Genomic DNA, 22,917 nt, shown 5'->3' with positions numbered 1-22,917 from the left:
AGCCAGTTTCCAATGGAATATATTCTTTAGATGTACAAATCCTTGGTAATACATAACTTCTTTGCTCTACTTCAAATCGTGTTAAAAAAATAAAATAAATAATAAAAAAAGAGGAGAACGTAACATCTCACGTAGTTTTTGGTGCAATTTACTTATATAATTTCTTGAGGTATACAAAGTATTACAACATCATACGACAAATCACACAACGTAACATATTATAATTTCTTGATTTTATTTCAAATCAAATTAAATAAATTTAAACATCGTTAAAAAAGTCTTGATCAGATAATAGACAAAATGAAGAGAACGATCATGTTTTATCCGGTTGTTAGCGCAATAGATCCGCGAATATCATATCATATCAGACGAAAGTAATAATTTTAATAATTAATAAAGTTAATAATGATCGAATCATTTTGATTAAAAAAAAATCGTTATCGCATAATAAATAAAGAGAGAACGAATATTCATATAGCTTTCCTGTGATATACCCGTATCGAGCGACGTATCCCATAGGGGTCTGTGATTTTTAAAGGTTCAATCAGTTTTCGTTGGCGCGCTTTTCTACAGCTGAAAGCGACGGGGCTTTTTCGAAACGACACGCCAACCCATTCGTCTTCGTAAAAGTATTTGAAGTATTGAACTCTCGGTTTTCGAGAGTTGAGAAATCGCTGCCGGGAATTGTACACGGGAGCCGTGTTTTGACTTAAGCCACGCAACTTCGTTGAGATAAAGTATCGAGGCAACGAAAGAAATGTTGAGTGCAAACATATCTCACCGGAATTATTCGATTCTGAAGAAAATCTAGTGCATTTACGGAATTCGAGGCCGTCTCTATTAGGTGTTGATAGTAATCATAATCTACCGAAAGGACATTTGCTCACCGATTGCGGAGAAAGGGTTTCTGCGCCCGCTTCAATGGAACATTACAGTTTCCTCCTTTTGTGTCGGACAGAACCGCCATGGAATAGGATTAAGAAAGGTTTTTCACCGATATTACCCGCCACAAAATTTTCGTCAGAAGGAAAATCGAATTACGTTCACATCCTACGTGAACAGATTTTCGTATGAAAGCTCCCGTATCAAGCAATAATTGGCTGAAATTTCAAAAACCAAATCCCGACAGAAAATTTCATCACAAGGAAGATCGAAACAGGCTACGTGCGCTCCCTACGTGGACAGATTCCTGTACGAATTCTTCGGTCTTATAATTAAATAATAATTGACTGAAATTTTAAAAAATAGAGCCTTACAGAAAATTTCATCGCAAGAAAGATCGGAGCCAGTTACGTTGGCATTCTACGTGAACAGATTCCCGTATGAAAGCTTCCGTATTAGGATCAAGTAATAATTGACTGGAATTTCAAAAACCAGAACCCGGTAGAAAGTTTCATCACAAGAAAGATCGAAACGAGTTACGTTCGCATCCTACGTGAACAGATTCTCGTACAAAAGTTTCCGTATTAGGATCTGGTAATAATTGGCTGAAATTTTAGAGAACGAAGCTTGACAAAAAATGTCATCATAAGGAAAATTTAAGTGAATCGCGCATACATTCAGCGTAGGCAGATTTTGGTATGAAAGCTTCTATCTTGGGATTAATTAAATGAATGAAATTTAGAAAATATGAAACACGACAGAAATTTTCATTCCAAGGGAAATCGAAACGAGTTACGTAAAGATCAGTACAAAGCAACTAGCTTCCTTTTTATTTTTTGTGATTATTTATATTGTGATTAACTAGTTTTAATGATTCTTTATATTCACTATAGTATTAATCGCTATAATAAATTGTAATTTGAAATTATAGGTAGAATTTTATAAGTTTTAGGAGAGATTTATTTAGTAAATGAAAAGTAAATTTAAAAAATTGTATTCCATTTTAATGGCAGACTATATTTTTCTACACTCTTTCAATAAAATTCAAGAGTATCTCTGATTAACTTACTCTAAGATAACTCTGACAGAATCACAATGTTGTTAAAGTACAACACTCGAATAATATCGGATATTATGGCCAAATCAATACACGTCTACAGGATTAAAATGCAAAGTTTAAATACAGGCAAACGTAACGAGAAATTAAAGTGAAAATTTAGCGAAAAACCGGATGATATCGGGGCATTTAGAAATAAGAAACTTAAATTGCGAACGTAAAGCTGTCTGAGAGAGCTGGCCCTTTCAGGTAGAAAACATTAGTCAAACTAAGAGAGCTGTTTCTCTGAAGTGAAACGTAACCGTGAACTACTAAATAACGTAAAAGAAATGATTCTCTGGAAACTTACATAATTTCCTTTTTGGCGATGTTTACGATCTCTCGCTGCTGTTCCACGAGAAATGAAAGCTTTATGATTATTTTGAATTTATTTCAACGATCTTTTTGTGTTCAATTAATACAATTCGGTAACGAACGTGAATGGGCCGTGTAGATAAAATTACCTTTTCCCCCGAGAAACCCCAGAGGCGTGCGAGCAGATCTCTTTATTAGGCCGGAATCAATTTACGATCGTGTCTAGACTCAATTAAAAATTTTTATTGACGCGTAACTAATTTATCTTCGAGAGGAAGGGGAAATCACGCCATTGTAGAAGTTCGTACTTTGTCTACCAATAAAGTTATTAACTTGTTAGTAGTATTTTGTCTTGTTTATTCCTGTTGGAGATCGTTGGATGTAATAGCAATTAATATCGATAGAAAATATAAACTATAGTTATGAGCTACCGAAAACATGTAGGAAATCTCGTACAGCCTCGTTCTATCATGTGTAACACCTAAGCTAATCTTCAGAACACAGTAAACCAGTCGTATGGGAATTACAATATGAATGTTAAGAAGATTCATTTTTCAACATTAGACTTCTTTTACGTCAAATGTACATATTCGTATTTGTGTATTAAATACGTCATCTGACGATAAATTCAGTAATTTACATTCGTATAAAATCTCAAGAAAAATTTTCATTTCCTTAGATTAGAGAATTCCTCTAATAAGGAGATAGCAAGAACTACGAAATTAAATGCCTTAGGTTGATGGCAAAACAAAGGATTTGACGGCACGGCCCTTTGTTTTCTTTGCTTGCTTCTTTTTTTTTAATCTTATACTTTACAAACTCTTTTAATACTAATGTCATGTTCCTTCTTAATATTAAATTTTTACAATTTATTTTGATAAATTTTCCATTATTTTTATTTATTATAATGCTCCTGCATATTTTTTACAATTTTTAATTTATTTACAATTTTTTATAATAAAAACGTTTAAAACATAAGAAGTTGCTACGCCGAGAACATAATTTCTCGATTAATTTCTCGAGAACAAAGAACCATGCACTCAATCCTTTTGGGGTTGTTTTACTATCAACCTGAAGCATCGAATATACATGCAGCCAAGTCATTCCAGATTTCACAGTTCTTGCCATCTCCTTGTAAGATAAATTCTGTACGAAATATAAAATTCTTAGAATCTCAAATTTCTTGGAATGAAAGCTATGAACGGTAAAAATTCTATTTCATGAAAATTCAATAAATATTCAGTCAATACAATTATTTAATATAATTCGATCATCTGATTTTTTATGTATAATCAATATATTGCAAACATGAAAACAGATAAAGATTGTGATATAAAGAAGAAAAAGAATGAGATTAGATTAGATTCGACAGAGAAAGTTATTGTTTCACTATATTATAACAAACTGTGTCAAATCACTGCTAACAGGAAATCTATTTCGTAACAAATTCAGCGTCACTGAAAATGACTTTAATAAAATAATGTAGAGCTTTACCGTGGCATAATCAAAACTTTATACCCGGTGTTGCGTCAATGACGACGTAACAATAAGTATATCGAACGAAGTTAATACATCTTCCGAGGACTATTTCATTCAATGAATTATACAGAGTATCAAAGTAAATGCTATATATCAGAAGTCGCATCAATTACTTCATGTACTTTAATACATGCAGATATATATCAGACTAATAGCTGCCTTCTACACTATATATTAAAACAATTATGTGTTTTCCCGTCGAGAAGTACAGACGCTTGTTAATCGTTATGCCGATGAAAAACGTGCTAAGTTCCAGGCATTTGTTTAAGATCTTAAAGTGTTTGACGCATCATTATAATGTCAAAATCATAACTTAATATATAAATTATTCCATTAATTTGTGAATTTTATTGAGCTTGCTCTTTCTTTTCACTTATTATTCTCTAGTCCAATTTATACGTATTTATTTAATTTACAGAATAATTTAGAGATTTCGTAAACATATAATAACACAATTAATCAATTTTAGTTCAATTATTCAGTTTAATTGAGTGTATACAGAGTAGGCGTTATGCGTACATCAAGTTAATTTATTATTGTGAAACGAAAACATAGTATAAAATAATTTTATAATGCAACGTGTTTGCATGTGCAGTGTGCTTATGTATACGCAGTTTTGTACTGTTCATTCGAAAGAAAACAAAATCCAATACAATGCTTGTAAGAAAAAAGAAATCTACAAATATAAGAGAAATTTATATAAGTATAATAAATTTAAATTTATACTATAAGTTCGAAAGACTCATACTTCAGTAAAAATTATCAATACAAAGAAAAGTTTGATGTAAAATTGGAAGATTACTATTTATCTATCTAAAAATCCATTTTCATCGAAAATAAACCGAAGGATAGAAAGAAAGAGGAATGAAAAGGATCCCGGATGCAAGACATTATTCCAAAATTAACATACTCTATATTTTCTGAATCATTTTCTGTGCAAAACCATTCTGCAATAATGTGTATCTAGAAGGCTATCCTATTTCACAACATTTCCCAACATTGTATAACTGGAAAATTGAAGCGTAATTGGAAAACTGAAGCGTTAACTTCTGTGCAGTGTAGACTTTAATATCCGTTAACCATCGATAGTGTCTATATTTCGCGATAAGGACAATCAAGATGTGCTAGAAGAGAAAAATTAAACATATAAAACAAATTTTCATTAACAGAATCCTCACGAATGGGATACGTAATTATAAAAAGCCGTGCTGAAAAAATTCAATTAATTTTCTGCTTAAATAAAAATGTCATTTGCCTTAAACGACACAATTAACGCAACTTGATAACACATTGACTTTAACGTATTAACAAGGAGACATCAAAGAATGTCTTATTATCGAAGTTGAAAGACTAGTCCTTTTACTTTAAAGGGAAATGCAATTAGCTTTTTGGTGAGAGAGTACACGCAGAAAGATAAAAAAAAAAGTTACACGTCAATCAATCAGTAACAACATGGAAAAAACAAACTGCACTTTATTTTTATTTCGTGTGCAATCGACGGATTACGAAGAGAGAGGGAGAGGAGAGAGAGAGAAATTCACGCATATGTTCTGATAGAACTATCGCGAAAGGAAATAAACTAAAACAACGTGAGCGAGCGGGAAGTTGAACTCTCCAAAAGGGCATAAAAATGTGATGGGCCTATAAATCCTAGATCGTAAATTGTTTATAAACTAATACCATAAATCGTCGAACTCTACTAATACCCCATCCTTGATCAGAAAGAGTGACGGATTTCGTGAAGAATAAATTGAAGTTAAATGAAATATGATATAATAAGATATAACGATGAATAATCGTAGAATAAAAACATGGCGTTAAAAAATAAAAGAAGATAGGAAAAAGTGTCATGTTTTATTTAACAGTGAATTCATCGAATATTCAAGTATTTAAATATTATATTTATGTATTAATTGGTGTCAGTGTTTTATTTATGGAAACAATATTTAAATACAGATTTTGTTTGTACAGATTTGTGAAAGGATACAGCATTTACATTAGATTTCTACAATGATAAAGTAATTGAAATAAATTTATTCGAAATATTATAATTAAAAGTAAAGTGACTTGTTTCATTTGATATTGAACAATTCATTTTGATTGACGTAATGAACATGGAATAGAGACGAAGTTCTGTAACATTCAATGCCGTAAATGAAATAACATTTCAGAGATAATATAATGTTGTTAATTGCCCCCTGCTGATACTTTGCATATATGACATATTTGCAGTAGCTCAAATATCATTTTATCATTGTTATTATTATCAGCGAAACTATTCTCAAAATCATAGTATATATGACAAATTCTCTCATAGCATGAGTACAATGGGAATTATGAAAACGAAATTTTTTATTAATTATTGCATCAATCAGAAAGTACAAAGCTAATTTTTCCATTCCAAATTCCATGATATTTTTTTCGTCGTATAATATAAACTCCTTGTGTTTGCTACACTAATGTTAATCAGATAATTCCTAGCTGTCTGTTTCTATTCGATACATTCAAAATTTCCAATATATCTCTAATTGTCCATTACTTTTAATTAAACATGAAAGTTTTATAATTGACATTTCTATAACTTAGAACGAACTGAATATAATCAGTATTTATTTATAGTACTATTTATAATGCTGCAACATAGGATCCATTTATAATACCGCGTTCCTTATAAATTAAGATCGCATAGTATCGTGTAAAATGAAGGAAATGTCAACACGATCGCAAAAAGTGTTTGAATTGACAGAAAGTGATTAGGTGGAGCAATAGAATTTCACGATAAGACATTACGAATTCCAATCGAAGTAGAAGCAATTTAATCTCAGAAATAGCAGAAAGACTGAATTCCATCTGCATTATGGTAATACTATACGTAGACACTTAACAAAGATTGGAAAGTATCTAGACTTGGGAAATGGTTTCTTCGTATACTGTCTATGGCTAACTGTATCCAAAGCACTATCATTTGTATTTCATTATGTGACCAGACATATAAACTCATTTCCCTACTGAATTATTATTTCAATGAAATATGTATATGTTTCGTGTAATTTGGATAACATAAAAAATTGTATTCAACAACAATATGTAATCTAAGGCACCCTTTGTTTTATGTTTAGTAATACAAACTGTGATTTCGCTTATTTGTCAAACTTAATTAAATTATGAAATAATGCGAAAATCGAATGTTTAATTTTATTATATAATTTGCTAACAACACAAAAAAGAATGTTTTACTCATTGACATTGCATCGGTTATTATTACTTCTGTATATTTTTATTGAGAATTGATAATAAGTATTTTCTAAAAGTTTCTAACTATATATCGATTATTTTGCATATGTCGCACAAATTTTTGAAAACTACAAAGTTGTATTGCATAGTTCATATACAGATGTGATATTTATATTTTGTAATGTCTAATATTATTTATTCGATCATCGAACAAATTTACAAAGGGCATACGACTATATACACACATTACCAAGTAATTATTATTTACTAATGATAAGTAAATAGAAATATTAGAAAGAGAATTTTCTAGAAATGAAACATTATTTCAAAGAAAATATTCAATTTTAAAACAATGTTACGTGAGACGATCAATAATAACGGAAGTTGAATAATGAAGTAAATTTAAATATGCTTCTATCACATGTCATGTGCTACTACGAACATATGTCGAACTATAAATTAATTTTATTTCATGGAGATCATCAATCAATCACTGCCAATATAGAAAAATATTTATAATTTATTGTAATTCATATTATAATCACAATAACCAAGTAATGTCATATTTTCAATACATGTACTTATTCACATTCGCTTATTAAATTTTCATATGTCGCATATGTTTCATATGTTCATATTCTATTTTCATACTTCGATACATTTTAAAGACACAAATATCGACACCCTTACAATCGCGCTCAATAAAATACATTTTATAAAATTAGAAGTAATTTCATAAATATCTTAATTTCAATCGTTTAGTATCGGCTTTGTGATTGTCGAGAGACCGTTGTATAAAATAGATTTACCTTTTGAATGCTACTTTTATGTCACTGTTTCCTTTAAAATTAAGAGACCAGTTTTGAAAAGAATTTAATATCTTAGACAAACAAACTCAGAAACAAGCAATCCAATAGAATAAGCTACAAGTATAGGTCAATGTGAAGATAATGCGCTAGCATAGTGCACGTTAATTACCAATCGAATCGAATTTTCAGCGTGGAAGTTAGTTTTAGTTGGATTTACACGACAGCATAATTAAAGTGTCATGCGACGAGCAACGTTGATAGCGCGTAAAAGTAAGAAGGCCAAAGTAACGGGTGCTCGCCTTTGTTCTTTGACGCTGAGCGAGGGCTTACTTGTGAGAAATTAAGCAATTAAGCCGCGTATTTTACTACCGGAGATCCGAGTTCCAAGCATGAGCCAGTCTTCCGATGTAAAGTCGTTGGTTGTTGCACGGCCGTGAGTACAGGCACAGTTGTATTATTAAGATATGCATGAATGTGTAACGCGAGATCTGCACAAATGAATCACCAAAAAAAAAGTATCAATGGAAAAATACCTATAACGAAGGAAAACGAAAAAGGAAAGAACCGATAGAAGAACACAAACTTCGAATAAATTATTCGTAATTAAATTCCACTAGCGTATCCATCGAGCCATTATTAATAACTTTCGAAGTCAGCCTCTAATATCTTGGTCAACTATCAAACAGAGGTCGTTAAATAATAATTAGGGACTTATATTTATGAACCGGCGTACCACGATAACGATGTTATTCCTAAGCTATATACATATAAAATTTAATTTTTAAAATAATTTCGATATTAATGAACAGAGGGTTAAGAAATCGTAGTTATGAATTTCATTTGATAAATATGTTTATGCATCAGGATCGTTGCGCTTTTATTGCAGAGATATGGAAACTATAATTACAATTGCGAATTATGTTGATCGTGAGTAAATTAAACGAAAATTATTCCAACTATAAAAAATGTTTATTTTAAAATCTGTTACTTACACTCGTTGACGATCTTTCATCTTAAAACATTAATAAATGAAAATTAAAAAATCTAATCTTGTTATAGAGATATTCCACATTTCCCTTTGAAACGTCAGAATATATTGCGTGGCAATTCTTAAAATCTATCCTCTGTCTAATTCAAAGTATTACATTGAAATGATACCAGTCATAGTCAGACGAGCTTACTACATTTATCAAACATTAATGAAATATTATTGTGACATTAATTACCAAGCACTCGTATTCTTTACCGTAAGTGTAAAATACATATAACACTGTTAGGTGAATCGCTATAGTCGCTTTCTATTCCCTTAGATTGAAATGAATTTGGACTTCTGCCTGAGAAAACAAGTAGCTCACTGAAGCACAGAAGTAACATTCGGAGGCTTTCCGTCTATATAAAGACTAATCTTACTAGTAATTCTGGCAAATCCTATTAACCTAATTACATAACTTGCTTAATAGCGTGTATCTTAAGCTTTCTGCGAAGAATGTGCACCTGTGCCTGTAATTCGTAGCAATGCGCGAATCGATACTGCGGTTCGACATTTCACCATCAACAGTCTGATTTATTGCTTTCAAACGATTTGGTATTTCTGATTCTGTCAATGGAAGCAACATTCTCATTCTTTCAAAGAGAACGCAATGTCTTGCTTAAATTTGAAGGAGAAGCTACTCGTTCTAACTAGCTGAGAATGGTATTGTCTTATGGTCTCCAAAACTTATTTAAAGTAATCTGTGCTTTCTGTTCACAATATAATTTATACAAAGAAAAAAAATTGATATTTCATATAACAGTAGTTATGTACAATAACTCGTATAATAATATAAAACTAAATGTTAAGCAATAAAAAGTATGTTAATCGATAATGTAATTAAACAAGCAACCCACATTTTTACAAACAATGCAATAAAAAAACTCCTTTCTAAAATCTACGCTATACTAATCTACAGCATATTAATTATTATCAAATGCAAATTTGCAATAATATAAATGTTCAGATTGGTTTCACATTTGACCAATATAATTATGATAATCGTATCTCACTATACAGTGTTAATGAAATTTCAAAATCTTTCGTATAACACATGCAATATGGTCGTGAAAATTTTCTATGGTATAATGGGTATAATATGGGTATGTGACTAATAGTATGGTATGTCCGAATACTTTCATAAGTCTGCATGCATTGTATAAGTCAGTATGCATCAATGTATAACAGTATCAAATTACAATAACGAGTAATATATTGTTGCATATGTTGCACAGTGATCGTTTCCTATTTCACATCTCGATCATACGTTACAATAAAATAATCCCATCACTCATAGAACGAATTACGCGGCACTTGCCATAAATTGTGGCAATGTTTGTCTTCGTTTCAATTCATCACGAACGGAATGTAAGCGATAAGAGTGTGTTCGCTGTAAAATTATACTCCTCGGCCCTCATTATACGAGAATAATGTTGACGGAAGGAAGAGAATAACGAAGAAAGTTACCGTTTGTATTAAACTTTTGATAAAATGACTCACGGTGCTACTTCTGGAACTGAGACAAGCGATTCGTCGCATCAAAGTGGATCCTCGAGCGGCGCAAACGAATCGTTAAGAGCGGGCTACGATGTTGTTTTTACATCGTAAATTCAATTGTGTTGCTACGAGAGAGTTGTCAAAGCGTCTCTCTAGAATAAAGGAATTAAGACAAAACTCTAATAATTTTCCACATCTAAAGTTAAAAGTAGAAGTGATTAAAGTAATTGCGAAGAGAGAAAGAGAGAGAGAGTTGAAAGTACCGTTCTTCGTATGGTTTTGATTTTCGCATTTTCTTAGTGCTATAAGATAATTATTTGTAGTGAAGACAAACTTTGAGTGATGATCAAAGAGCTAAAGAATCATCGTACTGCTTAGCAACGTCATATTTATAAGGATTGTCTAGTTGAGATAATGCTATTCAACTATGGCATAATACGACCTTCATGGCCTTCTTGAGGTATTTAAATTGCGTGTGATAGAAAAAGTGCAAGTGAGAAATCTATAGAATGATAATTACTGATTCGGAGGCACGCAGCACTTCATCTTGGAAAATTAAAAAAGTAGTAGATAGAACGCTTTAATTAAGTAGATTCTGTGGGACAGCATTCTAATTTTAATTACATATATCGTACCCGCGTAACAAATTTTTAACATATTTATTTCATTAATATGCAAAATCGAATTTATATTAAATATTACTCTTATGGTAGATTAAAACTGGTGTATAATTCTTAATTGTCTTCTGACAAAATATAAAGCAAGAAGGTAGAAAAGGGCTAATTTTTGTGTAGACTCAGATACCACAAATATTTATAGAACGTCATTCTACAGGTTCATTTGTTACAAAGTTATGATGACTCGAAGTTGATGATCACCAATTTTTCGCTCTTGTTCACTTCATACTTTAACTACCTTTTTTACAACTTTCCAATCACATAGCCGGTAGAAAATTGTGCTTACATAATTCTTTGGAACCCATAGAATGACGTTCTGCAAATATTTTTGGTGGCTGAGCTACGCGAAAATTGGCCACTTTTTACTTCATCCCTCTTTGTAAATAAATTTTATAAATAAATATATATAGTTGGAGTTAGCGAAGACATCTCTGGAAATCTATGGCACGGTTACTGCATAGAAAAGCAGGTACATATATACAGGATAAGGAGTGATTTCACATTCACATGATAAAGAAAAGTTGCGAAGGGGAGAGATAGAGTTGGTAACAGGGTTCCGGTGTGTCATAACCCCGATAAGCCGTTGCTGATTCTTGCGGAACTTTAGCCACATTTGAAAGAGAATCTTCGGGATTACCATTACTTCCATCTGAAATCCTTTTTCCAAACAACGATATCGCTCTTTACTTTGTAAGCTGTCAGAAGAGAGAGAGAGAGAAAAAGAAAGGAGTAGGGTTCGAGAAATATAGAGTACGAAATGAAAACCGGCTGTCTGAATAATCCATTTCAATTTGCAGTAAACTACTCGCGAAGGATAAAGAAATCACGGCGTATGAGGAAGAGATGAATGGGCGAGGAACGGGCCAGAAGGGAAGATTTAAAAGAACAGTTTGGTGTATAGATCAAACCGGAGGGAATGCGGAAAAGGGAAAACGCGAATGAATTTATAGGCCACATATTTGAATCATGCTTCGCGTTAAAGTTACAGCGTGCTTGCTCTGACATTCTGGCCTTTGGCCTAACTGATGCAACGAACGACTGTATAGAGTGTTTTATTTTCTCGCGAAGATAATTGTTTTCCTGTTTTGGAGTGTATAAGTGGTACATAAATGCGTGAGATGACTGCTGGAGTAGAAATGAAAGGAATATAATGGGAATCTTATGTCAGTATCATGAATAAACTGTGTATATTTATGCAAAATTATATTTTTATGAATGTAATTAAAGAAATGGATATTCAGCTGAAAAATATTTTACCTAGCAAATATTGCAAAAAGTACTTTGGATATTTTATGTGCTTCTACATATTACGTGCATTTTGTGCATTCCTACATTTTCAAGACTTTCATAAATGCGCAAAAATCCGCAATTTAGTTATGAATGTTTTATTCGATAAATTATATAAATTCATGGTTAGGTAATTCTGGCACAATTAAGAATGAATCATAAAGTGACGAAAATATGGTTTTTTAAATGTGCAACGATAAAAATCATAAAAGTTTAATCAATAGCCAAGATAAAAGTTGAAAATTTTATATTCATGATGATAAAAAGTAGACAGCATGGGAACCATAACAGTGAAAATATATAGACCACAAAATATCGTTATGTGTAGTGGAAACAAAAAAATATTTTTAACTAATATAAAGTGTTCATTACTGCAGAATTGTTTGCAGTGTAAAATGAAAATAACATTCTTCACAAATGTCTATACAGTTCTGTGTTTTATTTCACATGAGAATGGGAATATAAATGAATCCATCGAGAGTAATGTTTTTACGCTAAAGAATAAGCAAACAATAGAGCGAGTTTATTGGAATAACAGAAATCTATAATCAATTACTTCCATATATTCTTCTATACGTCCATAAATACGTCGTAGTATTAAAATTTCAAGACCTACAATAAATTGGAATGTCTCGTGACGAATAAGTAATAACTTATTTAATTGTATGAAAGAACGTCTCGTGAGATAATCTTCATGCAGAAAAGACACAGGGAAGTGTTATGCGTGGAAGGATACGGAATACGAATACAGTAACTGTCGTACACAAACTGAAGCTGTTTGTCTTCGAGGAAGAAGAAAAAGACCAAAAGGAAACAACCATTCTTCAGAAGTTCTTCCTGCTGTCTGGTTTTCCTGAATCTCCAACCTATCACCGCTTTCTTTCTACTTATCAATGTGCATGAAAGTTACTTGTTTAAAATTAATTGAACAATGGAATTGTAAATATGTAAACTATTTTATAAATACATCATAGCGCATATAACTTTTAACACATTTAGTTTGATAAAGAGATTTGAAGATTTAATAGTAAAATATATATAATAATAAATGTTTAATAATAGAATAAGTTGCATTAGTAACTTTTCAATTAGAAATTTTTTAACATGTTGGTAACGTCTATTCTGAATTATACATATAAGTATATATTAAGTATATCTATATTTATTGGTCTTGTCAAATATTATTTGTAATATATATTTATAACATCATTTATTGTAATTTACAATACATGATTCGGGTATTAAAAGAGTGCGCATTGCTAATAATTAATATCTTATTGATATCTAAAAATTCTAAATATATAAAGTAATAAAACTTTGTGTTCTATTGTTAAGTATACAAATGCTTACGTAAAAAATCTTTCACTTTATTTTCCAAGTGTTTCAACAATTCGCAATTTAAATCTCTGATAAAAGAGAACTCGAGCTATTTAATATATTGTAAATGAGAACTGTAAATGTCCAGTTATCTGTGATACAAATGCTCAAATCACTCGTTATCGGAATATTGAAGAGTTGTCCACTCGAGCTTTCGGATTCAAGCTTGTTTCGCTCGCAATTTACATATATTCGACAGTTTTTTTTTCTTTTTTTTTTTTTTTTTTTTTTGTATGTGTGTTTCAATATCTCAGTAGCAGTGACAATACACAATGAACGAGAAAATAATCCGATTGTTCCTCCCTGTTATTACACAACAGTATACACATATATGCACTTGATACTATTAAAAATAAAGTTTGTTCCTCGATATACAATACTAAATAAGGTTTTTAAATTGCAAAGAAAAAATAATATAATTTTAAAAATTGTAATATTATTGTGACGTTTCATCGGTTTTTTTAGAAAGTATGTTTCGTATCTAAATGACAAAATGATAAAAGACGAGGTTACATTTCAATGAGAAAACTAACAATTTTGGACAGTTCGAAGGGAAAATTGGCGACAGGAAAATTCAAGTTCTGCGATAAAATTTGAAATTCCTATTCGTCCTCACCAGGCAAAATCGTGACGCATTCTCGCTAACATCAGTATTGGTTCTATTGTATCGAGTCAATGGGCTATCCATCTGGTGCAGTTATCAATTTGCTAAATTGCAAATCGATACGTCGAATTCCGTGCCTGGTAATATACCTGACCACCGGCGCGATGGCCGTCGGATACGTAATGATCTTTAAGGTATACTCGATATTGAGCTGGCGTCGCGACGTCTCGGCAGTAACCGAGATTACGGCTTCTACCGCGTTACATCTTTAAAGTCTTCTAGAAAATATATTTTTCGCCGGATATATCGACCAAAGGAGGCGACTAGCGCATACGACGTGGTTCGTAAAATTGGATTTCACACTTTATAGAATGTAAATTACGCGGTACTGCATCGAATCGCGAGATTCACTGTCGCATAAAGTTAGGTCTCCTCGAGGAAGACTACAGAGTATGGAAAACACGAAGGAAACCGCAATGCTAACAAATATTTCAATATCCACAACAAACGTACGGGATCGATGATTCACTGCATAGAGAAAGATAATTTTTCTTGTGGTATGTTATATCATCGAAAAAGGCAAAAATGATTTCAAACGAATCTGTTGGAAAAATGTACGTATAATAAATAAGATATAAATGAGAGATTGAAAGATTGAATAAGAGATATAAATTGTAAGTAGTTAATAGAATTAATATGTTTAGAAACATAAAGTAGATATATGAAAAACTCTTTTCGTAAATTGATTTCTTTTTAAAAATTTTATTATTGTTCCTTGTCAATAATTTAAGCAAAAGTAGATGTTTCAAGATAATAACTCTGCTATATTCTTAAAATCATATATATTAGATAAGTTTAAAAATTAAATACAATCAAATTTTATTTTATTCTTTCGCTTTACTTCATGTATAAAATATCTTCTTCGAGCGTATTATTCAGTTAGAAACTAATTTATATTTGTTCAAAGTTATATAAGTATATAAGTTTAACGAATTCCTTGCTTTTATAATTTACATCCTTTATGAATCTTCCTTCTTGGCGCAGCCTTACATTTACGTGCTTTTAAAGCTGAATATTCCCAGAAGATTGAGCGGATATTGCTAAAACTAAAACATTTCACACTAAAATACTCTTTATATTTAATCCATCTCAGTGGAAACAGTATACTTAAAGTTCTCAAAGTCAATATTTAAAATTATTCAACAGGAAATTTCATCTTTTGATTTTATTAAACAATTTTATCCGCACGTTGCTTTCATTCTGTCTACCATTTTAATTCTATTCTCAATTTTAAACGAGGTTTAAAACTAATCAAATTGAACTTTTGTTTTGCATTCCTTAATAAAATACATCGCAACAAAAGTACTAATTAAAGATTAATTAATGAAATCTTCCAAAGGGAAAATGTCAATATTTTAGAATTATTTAAATGAAAATCTTGACAAATAAATAATGTATTTAAGAATTTCTTTCTTATTCTCATTTTAAAATAAATACTTTTAAAAGAGACCAGCCATTGCCAATAATTTAGAAATGCAGCCGTGAACATAGCAAGTCAATATATTACAGATTTACCATTAAATCGGAGACAATATAGATACGTGTAATTACGAGACAAGAGCTCTTATCGCCAATAATTTAGTTTCTAATTCGTTGTATTTATAGGAATCCTTTGTACTTAATTAATCGCGAGATTAATCGTGATAGGTTGAAGCATTTCTTGGCTCGTAAAAGTCAATTGAGCGAGATGATAAATTTGGGATCCACGATATTTATTACGAGTAAACGTCCTTTTCCTATCTTTTTCATACGTGCTCATCGAATGAAGTCAATGGAGCGAACGATTATCGATTTGCCGGGCCGAGAAAGAGTATAACAATAGTTTGGCGTAGACGAATACAAACGTCTATTCCCGGTAGTTTTAATAAAGGTCTGGTGAACTTTCACGATTCGTAATTTCAACAAATTCAGCATGGACGAACGCAAATATGAAGAAGGGATAAACCGATATACATTCACGGTAAGAACAATTGGCCATAATCAGAGCTAATATCCAGCTCTGAGATACCGATGAAATATCCACGTGTCACTGAGACCAGTGTGCCAAATTACAAATCGATATTCGGAATTTCGTCCGCACGATTCTAACCTCCTACGTAACATCTTGAAGGATTGACACGGTTCCTGATTCGAGAGGAAAATTCATCATCACAGAACCATTCATCAATCAAAATTATTTAGAATTCCATTAGGCGGGAACGTAGTAATTAATTTTCTAGGGGTCGAGTATTTTCACGTAATTACGTACTTACTCACGTGGAATGCAAAGGAAAGAGTGTAAATAACAAATGCGATGATTTATATGGTTTATGGGAATGTCAACAAATCTAATTGCATTAATATAAAAATATACACGTTTAAGTACAGAAAATTTTATAAAAATTATTCGTTTCTATTGCTAAAAAAGAAAATAATTTCGCGTGTATGTTAGTTTTGTAAATATGACATGTAAATAATAAATAATGTTTTCGTACTTATTTTGAATAACATGATGTTTCGGATTGTACTATCTGCAATCATCGTATGATGATTAACCAAAATTATTTCTCTGCGCTTTGATACAATTCTCTCGATAATTACTTAATCTTACAATACCAGATTTATATAAGTTATCAATTGAAAAAATAAAAATTGGTCATTCATAAAAATCGGAGGAATATGTCGATATGACAAAAATTCGTATCCTAATATTTGAACATCTTATAGATGGTCGTTTCTTTTTAAACATAAGATCTTACATTGTGGCGAAAATATTCGTTTCTCGTTATTTACTAACGGTTATTTTTCTTTATTAATTCCGTACACATTCCGTACATTTGCCTACAATACGTTTCTTCTGTAATTGTAGCCTCAGGTTAGTAAACAGGAGCGGATAGGTTCTGTACATGACCATTAAACAATCACCAGGTGGTTTTAGCATGTACTTTGCATGTTCACCTGTATTGAACCATTGTTAAAGCGCGTGAAACGGTTTTCAGTTATTATTACGTGGTAGAACTCTGTTCATATCGAAAACGTTCTATCGGAAAACAAGCAGCTCGCCATAATAGAAATTCATTGGTTTTTCTCATTACGTATGGATTTTTCCTTTATAACAATAGAAGATTAACTTCAGATAAGTAGATTCAGATAAAAAGAGTGCTGTAACTAGACACTACGATTAATGAACGCTAATATTATTCAATACCATATATTAATATTATGAAATATTATAATATTATTAGTCGTAGCATATTATTTATCATAGTAATATTATTAAATTATCATATAATAGCAGCAACAATATTGTTATAGTACGTTAATAAATACTGCTGCAAAATCTAACTTTTCATCAAAAACAAAGATACGTTTTGAGAATGGATTCTTTTTACATATTTCTTTGCGATAGCTATCTAGTATAGCTGGCTATATTCACAATATACGGAATCCATTTATCCATTGCTTTTTACAATTCCTATTTGAATCAAGCTTACTTTTTCTTTTTAAAATAATTCTTCTCTGCAAGAATAATTCTAGAATGGCTTACTTTTGTTCAAAAAAAGTTTTTTGTCTGCTATTTCCCTTGTTGTATGTCGTGAATAATATACAGTAATATTTCTTAAAACATTCTCGACGGCATTTTCCTGTTGATTAATTTTCTAATGAAAAATCACAAACTCGAAATTTCAGGGACCAACGTCCATGTTTTACATCATCATCAATCTACATTATAACAAAAATTTATAATAGAAACTATAAATATAAATGTACTGAGATTATTTAATTTATAACTGATAATTTGTCTATAATTATATATATATTAAAACGAAATAAATATTAATAGAGACTTCGTTTATGCTATGACACTATCGATTTCAATTAATGCTTTCATTGTAGTTATGTTTCATTTATTAGGCAGCCGATAATTGCAAAATTAGTTTCGTCTCTAAAATTTATGAATTGGATACTCATTGAATACCTGTCCATCCTACAAATTCCAGATTGTTCAACGTTAAATTATAAGGAAAGGAATCTATAGCTCAAATTGGGAATAATTAATTGTTTTTGCATAAATAATTCTACAAAGTATATATATAGAGTACATTTAAAAACAAGAGAATTAATAATTAATATAATGATTAATATATTGAATATTAAATTTTTCGCTATAAATTGGATGCGATTCCTTACAGTGATTCCAATTATACACAATCATGAATCGATCGTAATAGATTGTTGAATGCTGAATCACATTTCATCGTGTCTAGATTTCTTATTTCATGGAACAATTTCAGGATAACCATCCATGGCAGCGGCGTTCAAGATTGAAATTACAGCCATTCGTATCCATCAAATGTCAAGGAAACGTAACATTTCCTGTTACACTGGCGCAAGGTCGATTTATCTTTTCGATAGGACTAGAGAAACTGCGCTCCGTTTTCGAAAGCGGAATGCTTCGTTCAAACTTTGATAGGAAACTTGAAAAACATTGTAGATTTTCTGTCAGTCGTTCGTACCGTACCATTGCCACGAAACTGACGCTACTTCGGAAACGTATTTTTCGGGCTATCGCTTTGAGAAAATCTTAAACTAACGTTTTCTAAAACGTGTATTTTCACGTAAAAATAAGAAGAACGATACTTGATTCTATTTTATGAGCGTTATTGCCTTTATTGGTAAATTTAACCCAGAAAATAATTTTTATATATAAAGACAGTTCACACACGAAACTCTTGCGTAAACAATATTTTTGTAAGGTATAACTGAATAATTTTATAGAGTTAACTTTGAAAATTTAAGTACATCATCGTTAATATAAGAACTGTTAACAATACTATTATAAACGGTATTGTTAAAAAATATATATATATTTATTCCAATAAATCTTAAAGGCACGTGCGACACTTATTAAAAGTACTAAAAGTTTATACAATTATTGTTACAAAACCAATAAACATCTTCAAATTTAGTTAGAATTTTCGAAGAGAACAAACCTTCGCCTGCAAAATTCTTTCTGTTTCATTTCGGTACAACCTTCTGTTGCTGAGATAGCGTCGCTTGAAAAGAACTGAATTTTTTAATAACTCTTTATAGCTATCTCTCTCACACACTCAGAGCTTTAACAGCGCGTTGGTCAGTAACAGACAGTGTCTGCATTTTTCTTACCATTACTACTACTAAACATACGCATTTCCTAGAAAAAATGTAGGTCAAACAGCTGCAGATTGTCATTTATAGTTCTATAGTTTTAGAATCGTATTATACTTTATAGTGCTACATCTTCAGAATCAGTCGAGATATCGATTTAAATCAAAATGTATTATTAAAGGTATACTTTTGACTATCCTCTGGTTAGGTACCTAATACTTAAAAATTTCACGATTGTTTCATGTGCTTCGTTTATAAAATTTTTATGTACTATTTGGCGAAATTTATTGGTATGATTGTGCATATTTAAAGCAACTGTACAGTAAAAAGCAATAAAAAATATATAAATGAACAGGTTTCAGCGGAACATAGGATTTCGTTTATTGAACCCGGTATAAAAATCCATTCGAAAATGTAATCTAGCAGCAATATAAAATCCAATATATAGGAATCGTAACCGAAACACAAATTCTCTCATGACAGTTATTCAGAATAAAATTTCCATAAAAGTATTTTAAGAATCGAGAGCAATATCGAAATTATCTTCAATCTTTGAAAATTGTATTTCACATAAAAATCGAGCGAAGAACCAGGGAAATACGATGGATATAATCGGAGAAAACATCTAACTTGCATTATTGATAAGACATTCATCACGTTGTTGAACGTATGATCTTTTACATTCTAAATTTCGAAACGAGGTTTAATCATTTTCGAATATTTAATATAATATTTCTCTGTGAGTGTCCTAGTCTTAATAATTGTGAACAAAAGTGTGCTATCAAGTGAATATACGCGATTTAATCATTCTTTAATAATTTATCAAGTACATCTCGTTTCTTTTTTTTTTTTTTTATAAATGTTTTAATACTTATGAACAGGAACATCTACATTCGATAGTATCGAATATACGCGGCTTAATAATTCTTTAATAGTTGTATCCCAATACTTATGAACGAAAGTGTATATTCGATACTATCGACTGTACAATGTTATCGTTTTACCTGGTGCATTCGAATCCCACCAAACGAGAACAAGAGCATCGTTGAAAAGCTACTGCTATTAAGCGTCACCGATCCTCTAGAACCGAGTTGTTCTCCGGCTTGAAATACCATACCGGACATTCTTTCTCCCGAACAACAGACACGGATAGTGACTCAATTACAGGATCAAAGAACGCGCAATCCCCGGTCACGGTAAATCACAATCAATTCTTCCTAAGATAGTATAATGATCCTAGAGGAAAGGTTATGGGACTGATCTACTCTGAAGTTAAGCCATTTTTCGCTAAACCGGTTTACGGTGTCAAACTTCTCAAGGAGAAGCAGAGGAGAGGGATCGATACTCTGGCTGGTTCTCTAAAAGTCGCTTGGCCTGATCCTGGGGATGACTGGGGAGAAAGCAAGCATCGAGGTGTGGGCTGAGTTTCAGGGAAGCGATACCTGTTAAATAACGTTTCGGGGAAGCGCAGCCGAAGACGCTGGGCAAATTCGATCAAGTGTACTCACGTAAATCCTCGTTTCCGTTTCAAGCGATTTTGGGCTCAACTCCGAGCGTGGATCGACTATTCCTTCGGGATAATCTGCGTAAACTGGGTCTCGAAATTCGAAGAGATCCGATTCGTTATAATGTACCACGTATCGTTGCAAATTGTCGCGATTAATGATCTTATCGGATAATCGTTGTGATTGAAAATGTTTATCTTTGATAACCGACTGATGTGTGATTGTGTACGTATTACAGTGAATAATTTTTTGAATAAATATATATGTATTAAAAATATTTTTTCTATTCTAATGAAGAAAAATGTACATAAGTACTTGATGTACATTGTATCGTGAAAGTATTTGAACACATACTATAGAGAATTTTTGCATTCATATTGTATGTATTGTATAATATATATACATTGTATGTATGTATATATAATACACTTTGCACTTTCATTAGCATTGCAATGAGAAACGACTGTCATGATTATATTGGTCAAATTTGGATCCAATCGACAATATATATAGAAATTATAAAATACTTATTACGAACATATGTATATTTAGTTAAAAATTAGTATATAGTACTAATCGCCATCTACACGTGCTCGAATATTTTCGTAAGCCTGTGTATGTATTTCACGTTTATTTTAACATTATGCAGCTTCTTGAAGTTTCTCTCGAAAAGAAAAATTCCTCGTTATAACTGTTCAACTATGCAGAATGGAAAAGAATGTTTCGAACAAATGTGAAAAGAGAAGAAAAGGAGAATAGAGTTCTTTATCATCTTAGCAAATATCCTAGAAAAATTTGTTATACATTTAATGATTAGTACCATTTACTGTAAAAGCCAACATTAAATAACTAATGCCGACATTATCATATGAATGTATATTATAATCATAAATAATACATTCATCGTGTAATGGAGAACAGCCTTGACGTTGATTATGAAATACCGACAATCGATATATTGAGTTTTCCCAGATATAAATAAACGCAACATGAAATCTGATATAAAGTATCATTTATCAATGTCAATTATACATTGAGAACTGGATAATACGTCCATCTACAGGATTAAGTATACCTACGACTTATTATACATTAAATATTAAATATATCTTTTTCGATATATATGTTCTCATTTTAATGACTGTAAAGTTATGAGGATATTAATAAGGCTAATTTTATTTTTCTAGTTTACTAATTATTATTATACTACATGTTAAGATTTCAAGAATATATATATATATATACATATATATATGTGATATAATTTAATGTGTGATATATATATATATCACACATTAAAATCACATATCGCCTATTGGAGAAAATAATCTAAAGTTAGAACGTTCTGTATTTGTTAAACACAATTTCAGGTTCGTAATTTTTTTTTATTAATTAATTTAAAGCCTTGCAATCTCACGAACTCACTTAATTGCTTATAAACGTTTCCATTTCTCACGTCAGCTAGTGCAAAAGCTTTGGAAGCTTGATAAAATCAATTAACTACTCCTTCAAGCCTCTACTATTTTACGTTATGTTTCAATGAAACTGACTTGAAACAAACTTTCCCAGTAACATTTCCTACTTCATAACATCGCCTCTAGAGCATTGGTGGACCCGTTATTTCCATCTGAGTGGTTTGTTAGATTGATTTGAAATTACTTTATCAAATACTCGATTATTAAATCTTTCAGAACAGAAAAACCGAATAATAACAAAATAAGAAATATTTCTCATAATATTGTTTCCATTAATCTTTTTTCGTGTTCATTGTTACAATTAATTACATTTTTCGTTCATGTATTCAAATATATATTTTAATGAAATATCCGTAGGTTTTTATATTAAGATATTTTAATTAATTCAAAATATATTATATTT

At 31.1% G+C, this 22,917-nt stretch overlaps 1 protein-coding gene across 1 annotated transcript in view; it reads left to right on the top strand.

Moving 5' to 3' along the window:
* The window catches only part of LOC100645994, a 60,765-nt gene that overhangs the window by 1,386 nt on the left and 36,462 nt on the right, over window positions 1-22,917 (top strand). The gene's annotated exons all lie outside the window — the stretch shown is intronic.

This window comes from Bombus terrestris, chromosome 9 (assembly GCF_910591885.1).
Source record: "Bombus terrestris chromosome 9, iyBomTerr1.2, whole genome shotgun sequence".
Classification (NCBI taxonomy): Eukaryota; Metazoa; Arthropoda; class Insecta; order Hymenoptera; family Apidae; genus Bombus; species Bombus terrestris.
This window is presented reverse-complemented; position numbering and strand designations above follow the sequence as displayed.